Source organism: Macrotis lagotis, chromosome X (genome assembly GCF_037893015.1).
Source record: "Macrotis lagotis isolate mMagLag1 chromosome X, bilby.v1.9.chrom.fasta, whole genome shotgun sequence".
In the NCBI taxonomy this organism is placed as follows: domain Eukaryota; kingdom Metazoa; phylum Chordata; class Mammalia; order Peramelemorphia; family Peramelidae; genus Macrotis; species Macrotis lagotis.
The window spans coordinates 115,409,974-115,424,617 of record NC_133666.1 but is presented as its reverse complement, the minus strand read 5'-3'; the positions used below and the strand labels follow the sequence as shown (position 1 = coordinate 115,424,617).

The 14,644-nt window shown below is 34.1% G+C and overlaps 1 protein-coding gene and 1 long non-coding RNA gene across 3 annotated transcripts in view; one reads left to right on the top strand and one right to left on the bottom strand.

Moving 5' to 3' along the window:
- LOC141503505 (uncharacterized) overlaps positions 1-1,836 on the top strand; it is a 67,510-nt gene extending 65,674 nt beyond the window's left edge. For both annotated transcript variants that reach the window (XR_012472866.1, XR_012472865.1), the window contains one exon: positions 1,543-1,836. This is a non-coding gene — a long non-coding RNA (uncharacterized LOC141503505). The remainder of the gene's footprint in view (positions 1-1,542) is intronic.
- The window catches only part of ELAVL2 (ELAV like RNA binding protein 2), a 177,377-nt gene extending 175,360 nt beyond the window's left edge, over positions 1-2,017 (bottom strand). Inside the window, exon 1 of the mRNA XM_074208743.1 lies at positions 1,606-2,017. The gene's annotated coding sequence lies outside the window, so the exon portion shown is untranslated. The remainder of the gene's footprint in view (positions 1-1,605) is intronic.
- Positions 2,018-14,644: the final 12,627 nt, after the last annotated feature.

Sequence of the window (14,644 nt, the reverse complement as noted above, 5' to 3'; positions counted from 1 at the left end):
AGTTGTATATCTCTCATATTAATTCTTTTCAGATGTGAAATAGGTGGTTATGTGCTAACGTGCTGGGCATAAATTGAACAACAATGGCAATGCTAGGTCCTGTAGAACCATGAACACACCGTAGACACAGCCTGCAGTCTTTAACCACCACTGTCTCATCATCAGATTCCTAAATACAGTCAAGGTTAGAAGTGCCTTTAAAAAAATTGTTCACAACCTGAATTGGGCGGAGAGCACACAGAACTGAAAATTATAAAAGCTTTAAATAACCTCATATTCTATCTTTGCCCTCACTCGTCCATACATATTCGCACATATAGTCCAGAATTTCGCTTGTGCCAATAATTTTAAACTACTCATGGGTAAATCAGGGATCTTCTATCAATCACCCCCACGTCCCTATTCAAGCCCCTCCCCCATACTAATCCAGGTTTACATTTTTTTTCCTTTTTGCAAGAGAAGAGAGGTTTGAATCACCAAAACGCTAAAAAAAAAAAAAAAAAAGCCCCAGTCGAAATGTGTTATCTGTCTAACCAGACAAATGAATACACATCCTTTACCATCTTTCTCTGGTGTTAGTTTTAACAATAGCTATTGGGAAGAAATGGGGGGCGGGGGGAGATACAATGAGGAAGGAGGGGTTCGGGAGAGGGCTACGTAGTCGGGCAGGCTATAGTAGTAGTTGCAGCGAATCCCTTACCTACCGGGTGGAGAAGGGGTTTCCCCTCTCCTCATGCCCCCTCCCCCGCCCATGAAGTCAAAGGCATAGGACCAAGGACAGAGGTTGAAATCTACTCCTGTGCTTCCTGAGTATCGCGAACACCCACTCGAGAAGAGTCCTTTTTACTGACACAGCTCAGAGGGTCTTATTTAGGCTTTTCAGAACAAAGAGAATCCCGTATGCTGGATAGACTGAAGAACCTGCCCTCAAATTAACTTCAATAGTGTTGGCCGAATTATGGCAATTAACTTCCCTAAATTAGATCTTACGCATTCCGCCATTCATCGATTTTGACAAGCCCCCCCCCCCCCCGAACCATCCCTATACCACCCCCAAAAGACAGGCTGCGTGCACTTGGTTCGGTCAACTACAACTCGAAGCCTAACTCATCTCGTATTTCAATCTAGCAATCGTTATCTAAACAAAATGAATTCACTTAATACAATTGAACTTGGAGGTTTATCACTACTAATCTGAAAGCCCAGGCGTATCTTTTCGACATACTACACTTTTCTTCTAATGATCTTTATTCCTTCATATTCTCTAAATGGCATGCAAGTACTAACACCAAAGTTAAAAATGTATTCTTATGAAATGAACTTCGAACCTCAATCCAGATACTTTCTCAATCTGTCTAGTTTCACATTTGTACGATCATAACTATCCACATTTACTATTTACTTTCTGCTAGTGATGACTGTGAATATGCAGTACATTAAAAAATGTTTACATATATTTAAGTCTGTCTTATAATGCAGAGCAATGGCTTTGAAGCGAAAAACAATTATGTGCAATTAACTTGCTATTCCGCTTACTTACAGGTTTTCTGTGTTTGCCAGGGAATCGCTGCAAGTAACGATTAAAGAAACCAAACTGCAACTTACCTTTCTCCCTTAAGGTTGTGTGTGTGTGTGAGTGTGTGTGTTTAAAGTAACGGTGCAGTTCTCCCAATAAGGATGAGCAAGAAGCAGCTGGATAGTTCTCTTAATACAGCACGAAACCTAAACTGTGGACACAGCTTAAAAGAAGCAAATAAAAAGAAATGCTTCTGGCTCCTAACGACCTACACTAAACGAAATGGGAGGGGGTATTTAAAAAGGGGGGGAGGGAGAGAGAGAGAGAGAGAGAGAATGAGAGAGAGAGAGAGAGAGAGACCGACAGACACTATCCTATTGCTTTTCAACTAAGCAAAAAAAAAGGGAAAGAGAAACAAATAAAGGAACAAAGAAAAGGGAAGAACGTATTTTTTTTTAAAAAAAGCCGATGTCTTTCTCCGTGCTGCTTTTTAGTGGCTGGCTATAGAAGTAAGCTGCTGCATCTCTAAATGAGAACAGAAATAAGGGGGGAGGACGTCTTAAAAGGGAGGTGGACTGGACCACAGATTTATAGCAACCGTATCACCAAGCCCTCCTCCGCCTCCGCACTGGTGTGTATGCAGCTGCTGGGCCAGGCTCCTATCCCGGGCAGCACGCGCGGAAGTATACGCCGAACCCGGCTGCAACGCAACTTGCTCATCTCTGTGGGGCTGCGATTGGTGCAGGCGCGCTCTTCTGAGCCGCCCAAGTGAGGAGCCCCGATACGATTGGCTGCGGTCCTATGTCACTCTAGGATACTCAATGGAGTCCCGTTTCAAGGTAAGCTGGACCGAGAGGTACACATTGAATGCTGGCGGCGAAGGGAAATGCATGGAGCAGTCAGAGGAAAACAACGTGGGAGGGTTGGAACTGAACTCTCAGAGTTTGCTCTTTGGCACGATCTCTCGCTCTCTCTCTCAAATGTCTCTGCCTCAGAAATGTCATCCCCCTGCAGTTACTGCCGCATCTCTTGCACGTTTCTTAATAACATTAAACTATCTGCCTTGGTATGTATGAGTCACTAGTGGCTCTCTCTTTGATCTGCGTGGAAATGATGGAATATACATCCGTTACTCCTCACCCCACCCCGCATGCTTTTGGTAATTTATTTTGGCGTATTTTCTGATGGATCTTAGTCTGGTCGCCAGATTCATTCCTTGCGTGTCTCTTAAAATATGCATATAAAGATCGTATTGCAGATGCCTTGTTAGCAAGGACAGGGGGAGGGAAGAATCCTTCTAGGACCAGTCTGAAAAGCAGAAATGCTGTACAAGGCTGGAGTTTCAATATACCTTTAGCCCGCTTTCAGACCGAATTCAATTCCCCGGGGCAGAGGACCAAGTCTCGGTGCAAAGCCTTGGTACCTTCGTTAAGTTTGCTATGACACCCAAAAGAACAGCTCAGCTGTCTGTAAAACAGGAGCAAATCAGCCCCATGGATTTGCTAGTAGAATAGCTCGTGGACCACACATGCATTGCTGACGGTAAAGATGCTGGGAAGTCTTCATCAATATTTTCTCTCTGAATTTGAGAAGTTTGCTTGGAAACTCATTATTTCTCTTCTACGGGTCAAGAGTAGGTTTGGGTTTTGTTTGTTTGTTTATTAACCACCAACCTTTTTTCAGTAAAATTCAGCAAACTGAAAAAAAAATCTTTACCTATGGTATCCATTTCCTGCTCTAAGTGAATAAATAAATATTGGTTGAAATTGCCTTGATGTTTTATAGCCAGATTTTACTTGATTACTTTTTTTTTATCAGAATTCCTTCTTTATAACATAAAAAAAATCCTAACTTCCAAGTATTTTCTTACCCAAACAATAGAATTCTTTCAATAACCAATATCAATTAATCTGAAAGGAACTCCTCTAAGTGTTTATTTAGTAAAGCTTTTTATTTTTTTTTGTAAATGCCATAAATGAGAGAGAGGAGGCAACCTTAGAAGTGTGGGTGGAAAGGGGAGGTACAAATCTATGCAGATCCTAATGATTTGGAAGACACATATAAAGTAAAAGTGTGTTCCTTGAAAATGTCCTTGAGTGTTTATGAATGATTAATGGAAAAGAACAGAAAACCTGTTTATTTCCCAACTGGTCTTATAACAACCTCCATGTTCTTTTTATATGGCATGACAATAACTACTGAGTAGAAAGAGGGCCTGACAACATCTAATCTCAAGATTTATTTTTAAAATTATTTTGGTTTTTTTAATAGTAGTTTCGGGTGATCTTACTTTTGGACTTACAAACTCTCTTGTTTCAAGTTGGAACCTACTGCCTTTGAATAGATGTTTGAATTACTGATAGAAAGGAGAAAAGATCTTGTTGGAAAAATACAAAAAGACCAATTTATAACAGATTATATATTCTAATGAACAAAGAGTAGAATTTATGATTTCTTATCACTAGACAGAAATAGCAATAACTTAAAAAATACATAGTATGAGCAAGTATAGTGTTGTATAATTTGAAATTAAGCTTCTTTACATTTAATAACATAAAAGAATGGATTCTTATTATTCAGCAGTTTAAAATATATAAGTTTTATTTTTTTTTCTTAGCATAACTAGTTTTTTGTGAGAGGTTTTTGGAAAAATCAGAAAAAAGACCATGTTAGCAAGTAAGCTCTGAAGTATATCCATGCCTCCCAAGGCTCTGTGTTATCCCCATATCTCCATTTTTATGTGTGTCTATAAAAAGGAGAGATGAGCAGATTACAATTAGAGGAACTTTTCCAAAGAGGGCTTTCCCCCCTCTTTTGGGGGGAGTATAAATGGGAAGATGAATAATAATAATACAGAAAGATAAGAAAAAGAGATTCAAGGTTGTAATTTGTACTGAGAATAACTGGGGAAAAGTAAACCAAATAAATATAAAGCTTGTGTCCCCAGAATGTCAGTACTAGATATAAATATTTCATTTTCATTTAAATTCCTTTCCTGCAGATTTTGTGGAACAGGTTATATTCAGAGGGTTGGGTTTTTTTTTTTAGGGTTTTTGTTTTGGTTTTGCTTTTTTTTTTAGCAATTTTAAAAGTTATTTTCAATGCATCTTTAGTTTATTAGTTTATTAGAAAAACAGCAAAATAATGTTTTGACAATTAAAATACTTTAACTATCATCCTATTACTAGATGATTTCTAGATTAATAACTACTTTATTTTCCAAATGTACCATATAGACTTTATCTTTTGGGATAAGAGCTGAATTAACCTGCTTTTGATTGATGCTGTCTCCATCCAGGCTCTACTTTTAAACTCACATGATATTAACATATAGCATGAAATTTTACAATTAATTAAGTACTATTACATGCCAATTATATATATATATATATGAGAATAAAGCAGTAATATAATAGACTAGTTTTGTTTACATTTTTCCAGTAGTAACTGAACTTTAAAAATTCCAGTTTGCAAATATTCAAAAATTATTTCAGCAAACATTGAACACCTACTGTGTGATGCTGTTATGAAAGAAGATGTTGTATATGACAATTTTAGAAAAAGAATAGTAAAAATAAGCAGATTTTTTTTTAAAAGTTCTCTACACCCTATGGGTTTTCAGCAACAGAGAAGGAGGGAAAGGCAGACATAAGGCAGACTGGGAGAGTCAAAATCAGGAGGTTGGAAGTAGTATATCAAGAAGTTGAGATCCCCCCCCAAAAATCATGAAAACATACAAATTCAATTTATATATTTTCCTAACATGCTGTTATTAAATCATTATGGTAGGAGAAGGAACTTTGGATTAAAATAATCTCATTTTGTCCTTTTTTCTACTTTTTAGGTCTATATGTTAGACCTAATTAGCCCAAAGGGTTCTAAAACCATCTCTGTAACCCTGAAAAATCAATAAACCCTTTTAGCTATGTAAATTACCTTACTGTGTTTGGTTTAAAGCTATTGGACCAAAACAATATTCATCTTTCCGTTTAGGAAGATTATTCTGTATAAATTGTGTGGGTGAGGGGGAAGGGAGTTGTTTTGTAATGTTAGAAATATGACTTTTAAAATCTAAATGAAAAGAGATGCACATAAATGAATTTATAGGCAACTTTTTTGATGGCTTTTCTTAACATATTAACATGCCAACTCCAGCAGTTTACATATTCCATTTCCAAAAACAGTGAGAAAACTTACTTGATGGGTGTGTACTGTCCCATTACATCCCTGAACAGAAAATATGCAGAATGTAGGACCATGGACAGAGATAAGTAGCCCCGCCTAAAACTTTTCCCTGCAGGGCCAGAGTTTTCAGCTAAAATATACTACCTCTGAGATAGAGAAACTGCATCTCTTTGAAATCTTTCAGACTTCACATCAGATTGAAGTAGAAGATGTTGTGTGCCATAAGGAAACAAAGCTATTTACAATTAGATTTGGTTTCCTCTGTGCTTGACAATCATGACAAACTGGACAATATCTCCACTCTAGACAGCCCCCCCCCCCACCGTCCAAAACACCCTTTGTACTCCTCTTTACTTTACAGAAGCTTCCTTGCCCATTAATGATTTTCACTTCACTTAAAGTACTCAGGTAAAATAAATTTAAATGATGTTTGCTTTTGGAAAGACAAATGTATATAGGCTCCTATGTCTTTATTCAAGCAAATTCCCAGGGAGTATCTCAATAATATGCTTTCTGGCCCTTACTCTTTCCCCTCTCCTTACCCCATTCTCTCTCTCTCTCTGTCCCTCCTTCCCACTTCTCTCACCTCCTCCCCTACCAAAAAAAATAAAAGCTTTTAATATGAAAGTAGATTAATCTAAGACAGTTTTGTAAAGAATTCTTAAAATCAGAAATACCATTAATAGAATTTCAATAAGTAAACTTAGAAATACACTTCATTTCCTTTCTTTCCTCTATCCCCCTTTAAAACAATGCCCAAAGAGAGAGAAGGGTAGAAAGACATATAAGAGGAATTACCCTAACTTTTGAGTTCACATTTGACATTTAAAGAGCTTTTAATTGTTTCTTTAAATTATGGTCAATTAAATGTAACAAAATGTTTCAATGAATGACACTGTCAGAGAATTTTTAGTGGCAGATGCCATTAAACATAATTTGTCTGGATTTGTTAAGAAAGATACCAGTTGCCGTATAGGAGACAGCATATGTTTTTAAGATATACAGATATAGATATATACAAATAATTCAGTCTGTAAACATTTTCATTAACGTTCCAGATTTTTTTAACTCAGAATGAGCAGCTGATACGGGAGAAAAAACCCACTTTTATTTTTCAAAAGTAAGAGGAGAAAAAATTTGAAATGAGATATTGAAAATCAGAGGACTATCTGATTTTAACTATGAATCTATCATTTAAAAGATATCATTAAACTTTCTTTTATTCATGATAAATTTCATTCAAAGTCCCCAATCATAATAAAAATGTTTCAAAAACTTAAGCAAGCCAATTCATTTATGTCTCTCCATTTTACAATGAACTAGAAACATTTTTTTCTGCTCTAGAGTTTCTGCTTTCCAATTGTTTCTTACATTGAAGATTTATGTTTCCACTTATGTGCAATACAAGTTTAATTTAAAATAATAAGACTGGGCATACCAGCTAGTCATTCAAATCTACACTTTGCTTTCCCCCTCAACAACTTCTCTCTCCTTTGCTTCCTTTGATTTTCCCCACCTTTACTCTTCTCTCCTGTCCGCCCCCCCCCACACACACACACCTTTTTTGTGTGTTCAGATCAAATCCTTGCACAACAGGGTGACGGCACCAGGGCACTGTAACAAAGCCTTAGTTTGTACCAGAAGACTGAGGCCCGGAGAGACACGGCAGCTAGAGAAACAGCTGTCTTATCATCACACTGCAGAGATGGAGATGGCTCAAGAGGTCCTCAACAGATAATCACTTGAATAGGTTTGCAATGCGCCAAACTTCACGCTTGATAAGACCAACCCAATGTAGAGAGCAGCACAGATCCAGCTCAATTCTGTTTTATCTGAGCTGTAAATTAAGAAATTGAAATTCAGGTGGCACAAGCAGCATGTTGCTGATAGACCTCTAAAGTAAACTATCATTAAAATGCTTTCAGTAGGCAGAGGAAGGGGTTTCTATAATTAAATATTGTTTCTTTAAAAAAAAAATAGCTCACCTGTCTTAAAAATTGCTTCTGGCAATGGTAGGGAGGGGCATCTTTGCCATTATTCCCACTAATTCCTACTGTGAGCAAACAGACTGAAAACTATAAAGCTTTATGAAGTTTATGGCAACAGAGATTTAAGTCAAGTTCAAAATAATTTGATGTTCATGTTTTTCTCTTCTTAAAACTAAAAAAAATCTATATCTTCTGAATTGAAACAAAAGTTCTAGTTTTGTGTTCACTATGGAGTAGATAATCCTAATAAAAAGCTATTTCAATAAACTGAGATAATTGTTTCAGTAAACAGAGTTGTTTAAACAATTCATTTGAAAGAAATATCAAGAATTTTTTTCTCTGAACCAAACTTGTTACAAAATTGAACCCTTTAAGCTATTCCTATTTTAGTCTCTTACTAAATATGTAATCTCACTGTTACTATCTCCTCACCCCCATACTATTATTTTGTTGTAATTACTCAGATAATTTTTAAATAATGATTCAGAAAATTATGCACAAGACTGCAGGTATATATTCCTATACTATTTGAGTTATTCACAACAGAAAGAACAGATAATATAGTTGTAGGTGTTTTAAAATGTTATACTTTCCCTAAGTAAAATTGTACAAAAACAAAGTATAATTATATAGATAATTGAATGGCCCATGACTGTCAGCATAACACTTAGATGGGATTGTACTATACCTTTATGCCAGAAGTGGATTATAAAATAAACTGTTCTGTAATGGAGCATGTGAATAGACAAGGTGGAAAAACAAATGATATATTTCCAAAATTTAATATCATGTTTTAGCATTTAAAAATTTTAGGCACCTTCTTTACTTGCCAAACAATAGTACTGAAACATTATTTTTATTTTGTTAAACCAGGAAACTCGGTTTATATGTGCCTAAAGAATACTTTAAGGACATTTTTAATTTAGAAACAAGTAAAAAAAGTAAAAATTAATTTCAGTCATGAGGGAAACCCCCCCGTAAAAACCCTCCAAAATCCAAATTCTATTTGGGGTACTTTCTGAAATAATGTAATCATTATTAAACCCTAAAGGTTAGGCCCTGGATATTTAAAAGATTAATAATTCAAATCTAAAAGTTAAAATCTGATTCATATCATTTGAAATAACTATTCTGCTGAATACTTACAGGTATAAAAACACTTTGTATTAGTTGCCTGCATATTCTTTTATGTGTGTTTGTGCCTATAAGCAGGCCCTTAAGTGAATCCCTTAATGAGAGAAAAATGCATGTTAGTGTAAGTTCATGCGTAAGATAGCTCTTCTTTCTAAACCATCATTTTCTTGTCATCATGTTGAGGTAATGATTTTGGTACAAGCACTTGAAATACTTTCTATGTAAGTTCTAGCCTATTATGCATAGTTTAATTGTCCTCAAGGGTTCACTATAAAAAAAAAATCCCCAGTGTCCATTCAAGACTCCAACATTTGCTAGCGTTTTGACCTGAAGCAAGTTATTTAAGCTCTCAGAGCCTCAGTTTCTCTATCTATAACATGGGGGAATACTGATTATATCATGCAGTGTTTTGAGGAAGAAAAAAAGATATGGATACAAAATGTCCTGACATAGTACAACATAAATGTGATCTATTATAATTTATCTTAATACCCTCTATCTCTTCTGTCCTTGAGATTTTCCATATATTTATTTTTTCAAATTTTACCAAGTCAAAATGTCTATTTTGAAATTGTCATAACAAAACTTTAAATAATCTATTTATTCTTAAATCAAGTTGGAAGTTACTGTCATAGCAGTAACTAAGTTCTAATAAATTGCCCTTTACTTTCCCCAAGCTATTTTGCTTTGCCTCTTTACAGCCCAACTCATCAAAACTTTTATAATTCAACAATGAGATTTTTTTTAAATCATTATTTCTTCTATAAATCTTCCATCTATTTGTTAAATGTTTTGGTTTCTATTATCCTGAGAAGTATATGATATGGTAAATATCTGTACTTCTAATTATAACCATAATTTGAGAGTGTACAAAATATGTCAAATTCTCTTCCTTTTTCTAAAAACCCAAAACACATTTCCAAACCATATTTCTAGAGGTTCATTTTCCATAAGTTCAAAAATCATTGTATCTTCGGTGGGCAGTGATATAACTTGATGTCTTTTATTCTGAGAGGTCAAAGATAGTTACATATTTGTAAAAAGAAATAAGGAAGTATATGTATTAGTTCCAAGTTACAGGTGGTAAATGATAGGCCATATCATTTTGGTCTTAACTTTTTCAAGATCATGAAAGGAACTATAATTAAAAAACCTGGTTTCCTTAATTACAGTCTAGCAATTCACTATACTTGGTTTTAATTTTGTCTAATTTGATGCAATAAGTAGGCTTACTTTTTTTTATTTTTTTTTTTGTATTAGCATTCATGCTCAGTGAACAACTCCCTATAATCAGGATGAATAGATTACAGGTCATATCAGTATAACAAACAAAAATATTTTGATCTTTAATGACAGTGGATAATTTTACTGTTCAACAGTAGATCTGTTCTTATCTACTAGTTTAGTCCCAATATAAGAAGTCTGTTTTTTTAAATTTACACTTTTCCTTACTTTCTTGAAAGACAAATTGAATATCAATATAGATATGAATCCTCTTAACCACACATTTTTTACATATTATTTATCCTGTTCACAAAAGTAAATTGTTAATGTTATAGTAACACATCCATATGCGTATGTATATATATATTTTTTACATATATATGTATGTGTGTATACATATACACAAAGACAAATACATAGATATTATATATACATATATATATATATATATATATATATATATATATATATATATATATATATATACACACATTCCTTTAAGGTTTGTAAGGTGCTATTCTCACCAGAATTGCTTGGTTCAGAAGTTAAAATTTTATTGTCCCCATTTTATGGGTAAAGAAAATGAAGCTCAGAAAGGCCAGGTGACTTTGCTAGAGCCACACAGCTATTAAAAGAGTCAGAGGGGCTGCTAGGTTGCTCAGTGGATAGAGCACCGGCCCTGGAGTCAGGAGTACCTGAGTTAAAATCTGACCTCAGACACTTAAAATACCTAGCTGTGTAGCCTTGAGCCTATCACTTAACTCCATTGCCTTGCAAAAACTTCAGAAAAAAAGAGTCAGAGATAAAATTTTAGCTTATTTTTCTATTTCTAAATAAAGCAGTTTAAATTGCACCATAGTGCTCTAGCTTTCTATTTCTGATGTTTATAAGTGAAAATTCTACTCTAAATAACTAATCAAATTAATATAGTGAAGGACAGCATAAGAGGTTCAAATGAAATGAGAAGTTGTATTGTCTTGGAATGAAATAAACCATAATTCCTTAGGGGAAAGGGAGAGATCTAGATAGAGTTCTTCATAAAAACACATGTGTGTGCTTTTTATACAGAATATATATTTTGGGGGGCATTAATTTAATTTGTTTAATCCTCAAGCAAGTATATGAAGCAATTTGTAGTCTTAAGAGATTTGTCTATGACACTGAGTGATTAAATGTCTTTGCACAAGGTCTCTATCATATATGTCTTTTTGAAATGTTTTAGTCTATCTGTCTCATTCATCTATTATGTGAATGTTGTAATCCACTTTTGGAAAGCTAGGTCTGAATTCATATGAAAATATAAAAAAATAATAAAATTAATACTATTACATTATTCTTTCATAGACATCAAAAATATTATAATTCTATAATTTGTTAAGATAGGCCCCCTTCAAGGTCAGGTCAAATAGTTTGAATATTATATGGTCATAAGAAAATATGAGTAACACAAAGGGCAAAAAATACATGGTTCTAGGTTGTAGTATTAGTTTGTCTCTCAAGCATGCCAAATCATACAGCTTTTTTTTTAACCCTTCCATGTGTTCAAAGAGAAAAATCTGTTGCTTGGATATGAAGAACATATATATGTGTAATTTTTAAAAAGACAGCAATGGAGTTGTAAAGTGAATAATAGCCTAATCATTTGATCACATTCACTCCAACATGGGAAATTAGGTAATGCTGCTGTTTTGAAATGTCAGTTTTTGTAAACATGAGTTGGAAGCTTTAACATAAATGAATAGTGTTACAGACTGTGTAAGCTGTTTGAGTAACAAACAGACATTTCCTTGAATTATTTTGACACCATTTACTGTGAAATAGCTTTTTTTCTCTTGCTGAGACTTCTAGATTTCTTGAGAGAAAATGAAAAGAAAAACTCTTTTATGTCAGTTGTTATTTAACTCATAGAAGACTGATATTTTCTAGAATAATTTTATTTAATCTTCAAAAAATGAATACTTAAAAGGTTGTATTATATGGGCAATGACAATATTCAACCATTATGAATAAAACTGAACTGATTTTTAAAGTTATTATTGAAAATAATGAATATCAAAAAAACTGTTTTCACTTACCTAATCACTGAATTTTAGATTTTTAAAATTATCTCTTTAAAATTATCTAAGTCAACTTCCTACCCAATACAGGAATTCCTACTACAACATTCTATATACTCCTGATGGCAAGGAATTTCCTATATTCCAAAGCAATCTATTTCATTTTCAAATAGCACTTATTTCAGGGTTCTTTTTAAAATGAAATAAAATATTTTCTTATCACCTTAATTAATTAGTTCGAGTTCTGCCCTCCTGAACAATTTCTAATATTTTAAGATAACTGTTTCCACTAAATACTTTTTTCCAGAACAAAAATCCCCATTTCTCTTAATTTACCTTCATATAACATTATCTTCCAACTACTCCTGATTCTAGTTGTACTCCTCTGTAATTTCCCTTTTAAAATAAATTTCCCCAAAATAAAACAATACACCAGTTATAGTCTAATCAGCAATACCAGAGTACTTTATCTAGAGACATCCTTCTCTTAATACAACCTAGTTTAGTTTATCTATACTACTCCCTCTGCCCAATTCTATGAAGTATCATGCCACACTTATGGTTCATTTTGAGTTTTTGTTCATTTAAAACCCCGGGTCTTTTCCACATGATCTGCTCCTTAGAATGCTTACACTCTATTGCAATTAATGTTGTAACCTGAATCAAAACTTACATTTATGGGGCGGCTTGGTGGCACAGTGAATACAGCACCGGCCCTGGAGTCAAGAGTACCTGAGTTCAAATCTGGCCTCAGACACTTAATAATTACCTAGCTGTGTGGCTTTGGGCAAGTCACTTAACCTCATTGCCTAGCCAAAAAAAAAAAAAAAAGACTTTACATTTATTTCACTTAAATACCATATTATTAGTTTTAGCCCACCTTTATAGGCTGTCACAATTCTTTCTGAATTTTGATTGTTATACAACCCTCCTTTGCATCACCTTCAAATTTAATAAACATACCTTCCAAATCTTTTTTTCTTTTAAGTTTTTGATTAAAATTCTAGCTAGAATAGGGTCAAGCACAGAGAGTATGGCATCTGACTAGAAACCTTCCTCCATATCAATTGACATTAATTCTTTAATCAACAATCTTTGGATTTTAGAATAATTTATCTAGCTCCAGATCACCTAGCTGTACTGTCATGCAGTCCACATTTTCCGATTCTGGAATAGATATCATGGGAGAATTTGCCAAAGACCTTAGTTGGGTCCAAATGCACTATACCTGCAGATTTCTTTGATCTACCAATCCAGTAACCATTCTTTAAACAAAGAAAATAAGGTTATTTTATCATAATTTAAAAAAATTTCATTTCAGATCTGTGAAAATTAGACATCTTTAAGTCTAGTTTGTTTTAAAATTTTAGATTATATTCTCTTAGTTCTAGAAATCTATAAGACATTTTAATCAGCACAAACTAACTTTGGGGGGTAGTATTTTGAATGCCCCTTAGAGAAAAGGCAACATGAAAACAATGATTAGTCTAAGAAGTCAGAGCTGGTAACTAGTCTTGGATCTGTGATTAACTAGTTGGTGTGACCCTGAGCAAATTGCAATCCCTATCTGGACTTCAGTTTTCTCATATTTAAAATGAGGTTAGAGTAGTTTGTCTCTAAATCCTTTCAAGCTCTACCAAGATAGGAAAGATAGGTGAAATACAAATACAAATAGCAGCCACCTCATTCTTTTTGAATGAGGCATAGTCAGTCCAAGATATTATAAACTGATATTGTATCTTAGAATTTGTTGTGTTTAAAAACTTTTTTCTTTGATTTTGCTGTATGTCCATCTCCCTCATGAATTTCCAAGGGCCCCAATTCATATGCTAACTTTTCTTTCATCATCAACGTGTTTACGATATTAATATATATGAACTTCTGGAGAATGCATTCTAATCCTTTGCAGTTCATGTTCCCAATCAATTCTTTACATATGCTATCTTTCCATTTGTTATCCCTAGTTCCTGGATATTCCTAATGGCTTATTTTGCTACCCTTTTACTGAGCATTCCTTAATGGTGATATGCTTTTACCTATTCATACTCAGCAAGTACCCCTTGAATGACTTGCAATTTTAATTCTTCAGAGACTGTCATATAGCATTTTCCAAAGAATACTGGTATTAAAAGGCTACAACATTTTTTCCCCAGGAAGTCTGGAGTCTTAAAAAGTACTGTACAATTTAACAAATGTAATTCAACTTACTCTTTCCCACTTATTCAATTTTGGACCCCACTTATTTTCCATTTGTATCTGCTTCAAGATATATTTGATGTACCAGTTACATAGGCTGTCTACCAGACTATATCTTTGGACATCTGTTAGTTAATGCTTTATTAATTTTGTATTTGGCTTCCAGGGAATATTTTAGGAGAATCTAACTTTCAGGATTTCATAAAATACCTTTTATTTTTCTACTCTATATCTAGTTGGAAATTTGCAGTGTCCCTGGACACTAAGGCAGGTTTTGTTTTTCTTTTGCTTTACTGTAAGATTATGACTCTAACCTTCCTCTGGAATTTTTTTTTTCATTTTTA